A 13,506-nucleotide genomic window follows, 5' to 3' on the forward strand; every position below is an offset into this window, starting at 1 on the left:
TATGCCCTCATTTTCCGCAGAAAAAAGGTGCATGCAGCATTTTTTTAAAATTCAGTGGCCTTGAAATCCATCCTGCTTTTGCACCATGCGACTAACCTGCAGTTCCTGCTCTGGCAAGCTTTCTGCATTTTTTGTATACGTGGGCACGGCATTTAAAAATAAACAGTTTGCGTGTGCAGCAACGGCAGGTAAGTCGCATGGTGCAAAAGAAGGATGGATTTCATGGCCACTGCATTTTTTTAAATTCTGCATGCACCTTTTTTCAGCTGAAAACGCAGGCATAGCAGCTCAAGCCCATTCACATCAATGGGCTGCTATGCCTGTGCAAATGTGGGCCCCCAACCCGCATACATGTGAACCAGGCCTAAAGCAATAGTAAAGTCATTAATTGGTTAAACCTGCAGGAGGACCGGTGTTTTTATCTATTAATGACTTTACTATTGCTTTAGGCCTGGTTCACATGTATGCGGGTTGGGGGCCCACATTTGCACAGGCATAGCAGCCCATTGATGTGAATGGGCTTGAGCTGCTATGCCTGCGTTTTCAGCTGAAAAAAGGTGCATGCAGAATTTAAAAAAATGCAGTGGCCATGAAATCCATCCTTCTTTTGCACCATGCGACTTACCTGCCGTTGCTGCACACGCAAACTGTTTATTTTTAAATGCCGTGCCCACGTATACAAAAAATGCAGAAAGCTTGCCAGAGCAGGAACTGCAGGTTAGTCGCATGGTGCAAAAGCAGGATGGATTTCAAGGCCACTGAATTTAAAAAAAATGCTGCATGCACCTTTTTTCTGCGGAAAATGAGGGCATAGCAGCCCGTTCAAATCAATGGGCTGCTATGCCTGTGCAAATGTGGGCCGCCAACCCGCATACATGTGAACCGCCAACCCGCATACATGTGAACCACCAACCCGCATACATGTGAACCAGGCCTAAAGCAATAGTAAAGTCATTAATAGATAAAAACACCGGTCCTCCTGCAGGTTTAACCACTTCTGGATCGCAAGGATTTGCCCCTTTAAAGACCAGGCCATCGGATCAGAGCGCCAGGACCAGTCATCACCAGGTAGGCCAGACACTGCTTGATGGCTATATAATAATGTAATGTGGGCTGCTAGGCGTGTGTGTGTGTATATATATATTTATTAGAGCTGCACGATTCTGGCCAAAATGAGAATCACGATTTTTTAGCTTGGAATAAAGATCACGATTCTCTCACGATTCTCTGTGTAACAAAAAAAAAAAAAATTGGGATAACTTTACTGTTACGTTTTTTTTTTTTTTTTTATTCATTAAAGTCTAATCATTGCGTTTGAAAGACTGCTGCGCAAATACAGTGTGACATAAAATATTACAACAATCGCCATTTTATTCTGTAGGGTCTCTGCTAAAAAAATATATAAAATGTTTGGGGGTTCTAAGTACTTTTCTAGCAAAAAAAAAACTGATTTTAACTTGCAAACAGCAAGTGTCAGAAAAAGATCCAGTCTTTAAGAGGTTAAACTTCCTTTCTCCCTGGCAGAGGGAAGGAAAAGATACAAATGTAATCATTTTTGTTTATAGTTAGGAGACTTAATGCTGAAAGGTGTTAGCTGTGTGAGTGAATGAGTCATCCAGCTCACTGAAATGTATCAATTCACAAGTCAGGCAGACTTGACAGAGAAACTCGGTATTTTAAAAATGCCACAATAACAATACCGTGGCTATGCAATACCGCGATATATCGAATTACCGAAAACCGGCATATGTCTAGTCACCGCCACATCCACCACCACCTCAACCTCCCTCCTACTCCATATGGGCCTCGTCCTTCAGAGATGAAGAAGAACATTGTTTTATTTTTCTGTTTTTTTTTGTTGTTTTAAGTTATTTCCCTATCCACATTTGTTTGCAGAGCACTTGCCATGCTCTTAATTACGTTTTGCTGCCATTTGCAGCACTCTAGCCCTTTCCTTTGGTGTTTTAGAGCCATTTTAGTGCCTTAAAGTTCGGGTCCCCATTGACTTCAATGGGGTTCGGTGTCCGGGAAAAGTTCGGTAAAAGTCCGGGACACGGACCCGGACTTTTTTTTAAAGTTCGGCCGAACCCGTCGAACACGGACATCTAGGTGTTCGCTCAACCCTACTCCTCACCTCACTCCTTCAGTCTCCTCTTGCATTGCTAACTTACTTACTGACATAACAACATGGATGTTGCACCACTTCCTCAAACTAAATCTCTCTAAAACTGAGCTGGTAATATTCCCCCTTACCCATGCCCCCCTCCATGACTTTTCCATCAAAATTAGTTATGCAACCATCAATCCCTCCCCTCAAGCCAGGGCACTAGGTGTAATCCTAGACTCTGACCTGTCCTTTCAGCCCCAAATCCAATCATTGTCAAAAACTTGTAGACACCACCTCCGCAACATCTCTAACATTTGCCCCTTTTTAATAACTGAAATCATTAAGCTACTCATTCACTCCCTTGTTTTTTCTCACCTCGACTATTGCAACTCCCTTCTCATAGGCCTACCACTCCATAGGCTATCCCCTCTTCAGTCTATCATTAATGCTGCTGCCAGGCTTGTCCACCTTACCAACCACTCAGTGTCTGCCTCCCCTCTCTGCCAATCCCTACACTGGCTCCCGATTGCCCAGCGAATTAAATTCAAAATACCAACCACAACATACAAAGCCATTCACAACTCTGCCCCAAGCTACATTACCAATCTTGTCTCCAAATATCACCCAAACCGTCCTCTCCGCTCCTCTCAAGACCTCCTACTCTCAAGCTCCCTTGTCTCCTCCTCCCATGCTCGTCTTTAGGATTTCTCCAGGGCCTCTCCCATCCTCTGGAACGCTCTATCTGAACCTGTACGGCTATCTCCTACTCTAGCTGCTTTCAGGCGATCCCTGAAAACTCATCTCTTCAGGGAAGCCTATCACTAATCTTCCATCAGCTCATTCCCTACTGTTACAACCTCTTGTAACATCTGCCTCACCCCATTAGATTGTAAGCTCTTCTGAGCAGGGCCCTCTTAATCCTCTTGTATTTTATTGTATTGTAACTGTACTGTCTCCCTTTTATATTGTAAAGCGCTGTGTAAACTGCTGGCGCTATATAAATCCTGAATAATAATAATAACAATATGTTCTGCCATCCTAATTTTTCAAACATCTTCATGTATGTTTGAGTTACATGCACATCTTTATTCATTTGTTGACACTGTGATTGCGCTGATTGATTTTTAGCACTGATACTGATTGGCTCTTTTCCAAGATCGGGGATGCGGTGTGTCAGAGAGACACACCGCACCACCGAACGCCGCCCTGCGCGGCCTCTGGGGGCGAGCTCGAGCAACTTATCCTGCTGGACATCATATGACGCCCAGACAGGATACATGAGCCACCTTGCGGACGGCAATAGGCCAGTAGGGAAGTGGTTAAGGAGTTACAGTAACAGTTTTTTTTTTCTTTAGGGATAAAGGATTTACATAAATGAGTAAAAGCTGGCATTTATAGGCTCCCCTTTCAGTGATAAATGGTTTGTCTCCACACACAAAATGCCACTTTTTCAGGACAGCCTGGTCTGTTAAAGGCAGATGAAAAATAACAGACTTACTGGCCAGATCGCCAGGTGAACATAAACGAAGAAACCTAGAAAAAAAAAACGAATGCAGCAACCACATCTAAGAATCAGTAAGCTGCAACACATTACATTTTTGCTTTTGGGTTTAGACATGCTTTAAATTTGGAGCAATATACTTTACTGAAATACAAGTGCTTGAAGTTTCATAAAACCAAGCATTTGCTGGTCATTGGAACACACACTGATTTTAACCACTCTACTACCGCTCACAGTAATACTACTGCGGCAGAGTGGCTCGTTCCCGTCCAGCCACGTAGTATTAACGTGACTGGACTCCTCCCCTTCTGGGCGGCGCTTGCGCGCCGCCGGAGGCTCGCTCCCGCTGTTTTCATTCACAGCGGGAGTCGGGCCAGGGGAGGAGCAGCGGCGATCGCCGCTGCTCTTACCCGATCGTCGGGGATCGAGTCTGGAGATCCACCCGCTGTGTGTAAACACAGCGGGCGGATCTCCATAGTGACAGGGAGTGACAGATCGGACTGTTCAGCATAGCTGGACATCCGATCTGTCCATGAATCACATAGTCACCTCCCCCCCTACACGTCAGTAAGCACCAGGCATACATTAACCCCTCCCTCTCCAATAAAATTAACCCCTTCCCTGCCAGTGTCATTTTTACAGTAACAGTGCATATATATAGCACTGATTACTGCAGTAATGTCACTGGTACCCCCAAAAGTGTCAAAAATGTCAGTCAGGGGTCCGGTCTGTCCGCCGCAATGTCGCAGTCCCGCAAAAAAAATCGCAGATCGCCGCCATTACGCGTTAAAAAAAAAACACCAAAAATGACAGAAATCTCTCCCTTTGTTAGTAAACGCAATAACTTTTGCGCAAACCAATCAAAATACGCTTATTGCGATTTTTTTTACCAAACATATGTAGCATAAAACAAATTGGCCAAAAACTTTTAAAAAAATTGGTTTTTACATCTTTTTTGGGGGGAATTTCATATAAAAAAATGTGAAAAATATTGTTATTTTTTCAAAATAAACGCTATTTTTTTGTTTATAGCGCAAAAAGTAAAAATCGCACAGGTGATCAAATACCACCAAAAGAAAGCTCTGTTTGTGGGAAAAAAAGGACGTAAATTTCGTTTGGGTACGGCGTCGCACGACCGCGCAATTGTCAGTTGAAGTCGCACAGCGCCGAATCGCAAAAAGTGGCCTGGACGGAAGACAGCAAAATCCTCCGGTTGTAAAGTGGTTAATGCAGTACTCACCTATGGTAGAATAACTTCAGTGTATTTGGGACCAAGCTCACTGGGCAAAACAATTGGTAACAAATTCAATCATGAACAGTTTTCTGATTGGGTGTATGGACAATTAGGACTACTGTTATTCTAGCTGAGGCACTTAGGTCTACATGAAATATTTATATACTGGTTATATTTGACATCAGGCAAATATGCCTATTGTAATATCTATATTATACACATATTGTATGTGTATTTGCTTTAGTGGACATTTTGGTCTTATGCAGATTTTAAAAGGTTTGAATAAATGATATTTTACTGACAAGTTTGATCATGATTTAAATGGATCCATCCTTTTGCTTATCTAAATAAATGCAAGAATTACGATTGTTTAGAAGCCTCTAACTTTTGTGTATGATCATAGGGGGTTAATTTACTAAAAGAGCAAAGCATATTTGCAAAGTGATCATTTACTATGCCTAGTAAATTAGGTGTAGCTGTGTTCACTTTGAATATCAAAGCATGTGCAGAGGTTGTAAAAAAAAAAAAAAAAACGAACTATTGCTTGCACATGTTTAGACGACTGAACTGTGCAAAGCTTCAACTCGTTTACTAAGCCAGATGAACTTTGCCATGCTAACAACCTATATTGCATTAGTAAATCAACCGCATGGTCTGATCTGTATTTTCTGTTCAATAACAGTAATAATTGTTTTCAATACCTTGCTTCCAAGCATACATGGCTGATTACCCAATTGATGTTTTAAAGAAGCAATAGTAGTTTTCAGAATGGCCCTAAAAATGAGAGCAGTGACCTCTCTTCTCAATAAAAGATTTTTGTAAGGTGCACAATGTGATCTTATTTTGTCCTCTACTTTCTTTTTTAATATACTCAAAAGCCTTTGTGACTTAATGATTTCACTGATTGTTTACTGTAGTTTGAAAAATAGTTTGTTCTAGCTCCCTAGCCAGCCCCTTTCCTCACCGTACTTAGTCAAGTGAGGGTTTTTATTCCTGGCCTTTTTTATGGCTAATAGACAATCTATTGTTGAAAAATGGGAGTCAGACATTGCCATGGGGAACATGTACAGTACCTTGAAAAAGTATTCATACCCATTAAAATTGTCCACATTTTGTCATATTACAACCAAAAAATGTAAATACAGTGTCTTACAAAAGTGAGTACACCCCTTCATTTTTGTAAATATTTTATTATATCTTTTCATGTGACAACACTGAAAAAATTCCACTTTGCTACAATGTAAAATAGTGGGTGTACAGCTTGTATAACAGGGTAAATTTGCTGTCCCCTCAAAATAACTCAACACACAGCCATTAATGTCTAAACCGCTGGCAACCAAAGTGAGTACACCCCTAAGTAAAAAAGTCCAAATTGGGCCCAATTAGCCATTTTTCCTCCCCGGTGTCATGTGACTCGTTAGTGTTACAAGGTCTCAGGTGTGAATGGGGAGCAGGTGTGTTAAATTTGTTGTTATCGCTCTCACTTTCTCATACTGGTCGCTGGAAGTTCAACATGGCACCTCAAGGCAAAGAACTCTCTGAAGATCTGAAAAAAAGAATAGTTGCTCTACATAAAGATGGCCTAGGCTATAGGAAGATTGCCAAGACCCTGAAACTGAGTTGCAGCACGGTTGCCAAGACCATACAGCAGTTTAACAGGACAGGTTCCACTCAGTACAGGCCTCGCCATGGTCGACCAAAGAGGTTAAGTGCATGTGCTCAGCATCATATCCAGAAGTTGTCTTTGGGAAATAGAGGTATGAGTGCTGCCAGCATTGCTGCAGAGGTTGAAGGGGTGGGGGGTCAGCTTGTCAGTGCTCAGACCATTCACTGCACACTGCATCAAATTGATCTTGGCTGTCATTCCAGAAGGAAGCCTATTCTACAGATGATGCACAGGAAAGCTCACAAGCAGTTTGCTGAAGACAAGCAGACTAAGGACATGGATTGCCAATCAGAGACCAAGATAAACTTATTTGGTTGAGATGGGGTCAAGCGTGTCTGGTGGCAACCAGGTGAGAAGTACAAAGACAACGGTGTCTTGCCAACAGTCAAGGATGGTGGTGGGAGTGTCATGGTTTGGGGCTGCAAACACTGGGGAGCTAAAGTTCATTGAGGAAACCATGAATGACAACATGTACTGTGACATACTGAAGCAGAGCATTATCCCCTTCCTTGGGAGACAGGACCACAGGGCAGTATTGCAACATAACGACCCAAACACACCTCTAAGATGACCACTGCCTTGATATAGAAGCTGAGGGTAAAGGTGATGGACTGGCCAAGCATGTCTCCAGACCTAAACCCTAATGAGCATCTGTGGGGCATCCTCAAATGGAAGGTGGAGGAGCACAAGGTCTCTAACATCCACCAGCTCTGTGATTTCATCATGGAGGAATAGAAGAGGACTCCAGTGGCAACCTGTGACGCTCTGGTGAACTCCATACCCAAGAAGGTTAAGGTAGTGCTGGAAAATAACGGTGGCCACACAAAATATTGACACTTTGGGCCCAATTTGGAAATTTGCACTTAGGGGTGTACTCACTTTTGTTGCCAGTGGTTTAGACATTAATGGCTGTGTGTTGAGTTATTCTGAGGGAACAGCAATTTTACGCTGTTATACAAGCTGTACACATTGGGACAGGGTGTCTTGTAAGGGGTAGGGGCTTGGCCAACGCCCCTTGCAATGTACCTCTAAATGTTGAAAGGCATGTGGTCTGGAATTTGGCCTGCTATAGTACAGAAAGAGGTGCCCCAACCTCACTACCCCCCTTTCATGCCTACCCAGGCTGCATGGCTGGATAATGGCTGGATTGGAATTTTAAGTCCATGCCATTTTGTTCTTATTTTTCTAAAACAACAGTAGACAATAAAAAAAGTGGGGAAAATAGAATCGGATCCCCCTTCCAACCATGCTTGGGTAGCCAGGAAAAGGGGGGGGCAGTGAGAATTAACCACAGCAGGCCATATGTCTTTTAATGTTAGTGGGTACCTTGTAAGGGGTGTTTGCCAATGCCAAGACAGGGAGTCTTGGCCATCACCCCTTGCAAGGGACGTAGTCCAAACCAATTTTAAAGGGCAAGGGCCTCTTCCACCGCATCGAATGTCCCAAGAAGATTTGGGGGGGGGGGGACACCTTTTGGAATCAAGAAATCCCCTTTATAGTAAGAGAGTCCCAAGATAGCTACCCTGGGGGAATGAGTATAGGGTAGCATTAGTACCCTTTACCTATTCCCACAAAGAGTAAAATTAATAAAGACACCCACTATTTGAAAAAGTTATTTTGCCCAAAAAAAAGTAAACAATGTCTACCAATGCAAATCCAACATCAACCACCATGTCATCAAGTGATGTAGATCCATTATCAATTCTACTGACCCACCACCCCACAATGTCTCCCTGTCACCCCAGGACAATGTTGCCCCACCGCCAAATGACATCATCACTGACATTGTTGTAATGTAAACAACCGTGGAATTCTGGGTGATGTCATTGACCAACTATGGTCATGAGCTTTTTTGGTCAATGACTATGCCCATGAGCCCCTGGCTGCTTAGTTTATATTAAGCAGCCAAGGATTTAGGTGGGCAAACTGGCCTGTTTGTTTGGTGGCTGCAACCCAAACCCTGAATCTCATCAATAGTATATAGACAAGAACCACATAAAAGAACAGAATAATACTAGTGCATGCTGTTGCAATATTATGCTTCGAAATGTATTAAAATGTGCTGAAAATGTCTAGATAGTATCTCCTAGACAGACTGGAGTAAAAAAAAAAAAAAAAAAAAATGTTAAGAGTCTCTAAATCTGATGATGGAGCAACATGAAGGCAACTGAATAACACTTACTTTACAATGCCTTCCGCAGGCCACAAATAAAAATACAGATAATTGTGGCTCTGTGCAGAAATATATATAGCAAGATTATCCCTTACTGGCAAATCTGTAACATGGTACACAGAAAAGATTAACCCCCCTAGAAGGGGAACATCCTATAACCCAATAATTATAACAGATCCAGCCAACTGATAATACAGGTCCTGAAGCTACACCATTGGAAAAAATAACATTTAATCAATAATAGCTGCTTTTCCAGGCTTCAAGGTTAATGTCACTGTAATGATGACCTATCTCTTGTGTTCTTTTGAAATCATTTCTTTCCCACATGCTGTTTCCCAGCACAATTTAGAAAAAAAAAAGAAATAATGACTGCATTATTTCAGGCACAAGGCAGATGAGTCGGGGAAAAAGACTGTATAAATGGTATCAAAAATGGAATACGGAATGATTTTGAATAGATGATGTTGGTACTATGTAACTGACAACAGGGTGACACATAGTTTGAAAGTGATTTTCCTGGTGGAGATTCAGCACACAAATGCAAAAAATTCAGATCATACTGGGTTATACATTTAAAACACAGTATTGTATTGTGACACATCCAAAGATCACAGAGCTAGAAGAACCTCATGCAAATTATCATGTAATTACTGGGCTGAAATAATGAGGTTGATTTAACAAAGTCAAATAGGCTGTTCACCCTGCAAGGTAATTTTCCTATATCTTAGTGACAGTGTTGAAAGTTCACTTTACAAAGAAAAAGCAATCATATGCAAAAAAATAAAAAATGTTTTGCTTCCTCATGATTGGAAGTCAGTAAAGCTTCACCTCTTTTGTTAAGCTAAGGGTAAATTTGTTGGCAAAGTAAAATTTCCCTTGCAAAGTGAACAGACTATTTTCCTTTAGTAAATAAAGCCTATGATCTTATCTGAATGCATCCTATATATGCACATCCTAACATGAAAGGTAAACTCACCTTTTTTTCACCATATAAAAACGTTATAAAATATATAGTTGCAATACAAGCCATTTTGTAATTTAATAATATTCAAAATTACCTTCCCATGTCAATATGCATGCCAATGATTTTCTAAAATACCCTAGAATTAAAATTCTGCTTCTTTGCTGTATGGCATTATGTACAATACTTTTATAGAGACTGTGGACAAATTAGGGACATCCCCGGCAATTAATATTACATTTTCTAAAAAATAGTATAAGTCGCTTTGTGACTAGAGGGATGCAGATAATCCTTTTCTCATTACACCACTGATATTGCTTAGGTGGCAAACTATGTTCTAGTTCAAAATACAGAATTGTAAGACATGGCAAAAAAGGTTCCTAAAATTCTTTCAATGTTTATTTTTCATTTTTATAGACAACTTTACAAGGTAAAAAGGCACTTATTTTTATGCATGAACTTCCAGCTTCAACCAGTCTTGCTGGGAGATTGGGATGACTGGAATCCAGCTAGCAGTACCCCTGGCCCTTTAATTGGCAGCATTTTTAGTGAATTTATAGAGTTCAGAGCACTAGAGATGTATAGACAGCTTGGTCAGTTTGCTGAAAATGCATGTTACATACAGATGACAATACTGTGGGACTACTACTCTATTGTACTACTACCTGAAACACTACTCCCTGTATACACACCAGTACAGTAATTTTTAAACTTGCCCTATATGGAAAGCTGTAGCTACTCAAGTCATCCTAACAAAGACCTTTTCCTAATATACATGTAGCACTGCCCCCATAGGGACTGCTGGATACTGACTCTGCAGGCTCCCCTGGTTACCAACACATGGTTATACGTAGATACAGTTCCTAAATCCCTTCTTGCTCCTATTGGCTCTTCACAGCAATAAACAGTTGAGAGGTATTGTTTTTTTTTTTATTGTTTATTTTTTAATTGGGATAGGAGAAGGGGATAGTTGGATACTCCAATTTTACTATTCACAATATCTGAGGACTTCTATCTTCACAACTTTGCTGATAGATATGGAACAGCCAGGCTGATAATTCATCCTGCCACTTTAGATGAATGGGGTTAAGTCTCTTGTTTTCTTTACCCTCTCATACAAGATGACTAGATGAACAAAATCTTATCTTCAGGATAAGGACTTGCCCTAGCACCCTTTTTTTGCTGACACCCGTCCACTGACTATCCTATGAGCAGGGGTGGCCCCCCTCAAGTCAGGCCCCTTGATACGAGTTCCTGTACTCATGATACTGCAGAAACAGGATATCCAGTGTCTCCACTCTCAGTCAGCTTCCCTGGACCTCTGGGTTCAGCTAATGTCAACTACTCCTCCGGTCATCAGAACGACCCCCTGAGACCGCATGGCACCTCTACAGAGGAGGAGGCAGCCGCCCCCTCCCTCCGGGACTCCGCTCTTCAATGAAAGACCCTGAGCACATGTATTCCTGGCTTTTATACAGTATCCCAACATGCACCGAGGCAGCCTGCCTTCTGCAAATATTTAGGTCTGTATCAAAAGCCTATACACCCATTCGTCAGGTTTCCTCCCACTGTCCAACATGCCTCTCTATTGAACCAGTGTGAAACACTCTCTAGACTGAATAAATTGCATACTGAGCACAATGAGCAGACCTCACTAAGAGATCCTGATCTCTGGTAGGCAGAGAACAATATAGATTTACCAGCAGCCCCTCTGGTAAGCAGACAGAGCTCAAAACTATACTCTCTTACTAGCACCTCCCTAGGAGGGTGCTACATACAGTTCAAGGTAAAACATAATAAAGAAAGCTGACATTCTTATAAAATGCCTTTTGAACAGAAAGATATAACTTTATTGCAAACTTTCAGTTGAATGTTATTGCAACTCCGACCTCAGCGCTACAAGACTTTGGGAAAGGCCCCATTTTGTGGACTTTAGCGTAACATCTAATCTGAACTGATATTGTAGGTAAGGAAATGGGACACAAATTTCCAAAGCTGTAGGCAGTGAAATATTTTCAAATAGTGGCAACTGAAGGACATTTAGTTTGCTAAAGCATCGTGGGGTGGATTTACTAAAATCTGAGAGTGTAAAATCTGGTGCAGCCATGAATGGTAGCCAATCAGCTTTTAATTCCAGCTTGTTCAATTAACGCCTTAGAATTGGCGGCAGATGCCGTCCCTTTAGAGGGTTTAAAATTTTGGGGGTGGGGCTTATTGTCATGTGACCGTCATGGTTGACTGTCACGGCAGTCACATGATTGGAAAGCTCCTGATCTCTAGATGTGAACAAGAGCTTTCAGTTAGCTGCTGGTAACTGTGCAGGGAGCACGCAAGGCACAGCACTATTGGCGCTATTGCACGCAAATATGCGACCACTCAGAGCCAAGGCCTGGCTGCCGAAAGACTGCATATTTGTGTGCGCTCAGCGCCAAGGAGTTAAGATATAACAAAAAAAGTTGAAGCTGATTGGTTTCTATGCACAGCTGCTCCAGCTTTAGTAAATCAACCCCCATGTGTCATAACAATTTTCACATTGCTTTGATTATTTGCCGCACATACTGTACATATACAATGGCTGTATGTATGTTTTCCCAAGGTGACAACAGTGGACCATGCCTGCGCATCTTGGGCTGAAATACTGTAGCTTTTTGTAGTCTCCATCAGAAGCCTGTATGACAGCTTGACAATGTAGAAGCACAACCGGAAGATAGGGACAAATCCCTACAACCCTATAACAGGGACAAAGCCCTACAACCCTATAACAGGGACAAATCCCTAGAGCCCTATAACATGAAGTGCTTGAATAAGGACTTCATGGCAGGATCATTAGGTATTATTTACATAAAGGCTGCGGATATAAAAATATTGAAAATAACCTTTGAAATTACATTAACATGCTTAAGCTTATATGAGATTTTAGTAACAAGGTTTAAATATTTTTAACTTGGCGCTCTAAATATTACTTTTGACTCGGCCACTTTAAGATCGTATGATTACGGGTGTATTTTGTGGCACCATGACACCGCAGAGGCTCATGGTCTATCTGTCTTTATGCAGGTCTGTATACCGGGCCCTTCTTTCTACTGGGAACAGTCTGGCATGTCTAAATATCTAAATGTATCTTGAAAACAACGTCAAAGAGATTACTATACAGATGCTAAGATGCATTATTTTATTGATCACAGCATATTTGCTAGACCAAGCACTTTTTTTGACTTGAGCTGCCCTTCTAAAACCTTCTAAAACCTACTTCTGTATTACTGTTGCAACTGTTAAAAACTGTAACTGCAATAATTTAACATATATTGAGAGCTTAAGTCTCCAAACTCTTACCTGAATAATTCAAGCCACTTAATTCAGTTAAATGGTGCTTACATTGATTGAATCAAAATAAAAAGCAGCAGCGTGCAACAGTCAACGCAACATAAAGCAATACAATCAATAGAAATAGAACCTGCCCGGAATATTAAAAAAATATATATATATTAATGTTGTGTATAAAATTACTATTTTATAAAAGAGCGATTGTTTCTTCGTTTCTTTTCATCAGCATTAACAAAGGATGCATAAGATAAGTGCAAGTATTCTAAAGATGTTGTAAAGGAAACCTGTCTGGAAAAGAATATGGGCATTGCCACTACTGACTTGCTTGGAAGTCGTAGGTTCAGGTCTGCCATCTTTATCCAAGTGACTAGGTAGTGAGTTACTGTCCAGGTGTACCAAAGGCAAATATGCGGTTCACTTTATTTAAATATAGGTGCATCATATTAAAGTGGTAATAATGACACTATTAAAACACAATTATTGATTCAATAAAAATCAATGCAATGGTGCAAACAGTGTACAATAAGAAAACACACAGTA

At 41.2% G+C, this 13,506-nt stretch overlaps 1 protein-coding gene across 5 annotated transcripts in view; it reads right to left on the reverse strand.

The window, feature by feature from the left end:
• NRG1 (neuregulin 1) overlaps positions 1–13,506 on the reverse strand; it is a 933,660-nt gene that overhangs the window by 795,969 nt on the left and 124,185 nt on the right. The window lies entirely within an intron of this gene.

The sequence above is a fragment of the Pelophylax lessonae genome (genome assembly GCF_965119305.1).
Source record: "Pelophylax lessonae genome assembly, chromosome: 1".
NCBI lineage: Eukaryota > Metazoa > Chordata > Amphibia > Anura > Ranidae > Pelophylax > Pelophylax lessonae.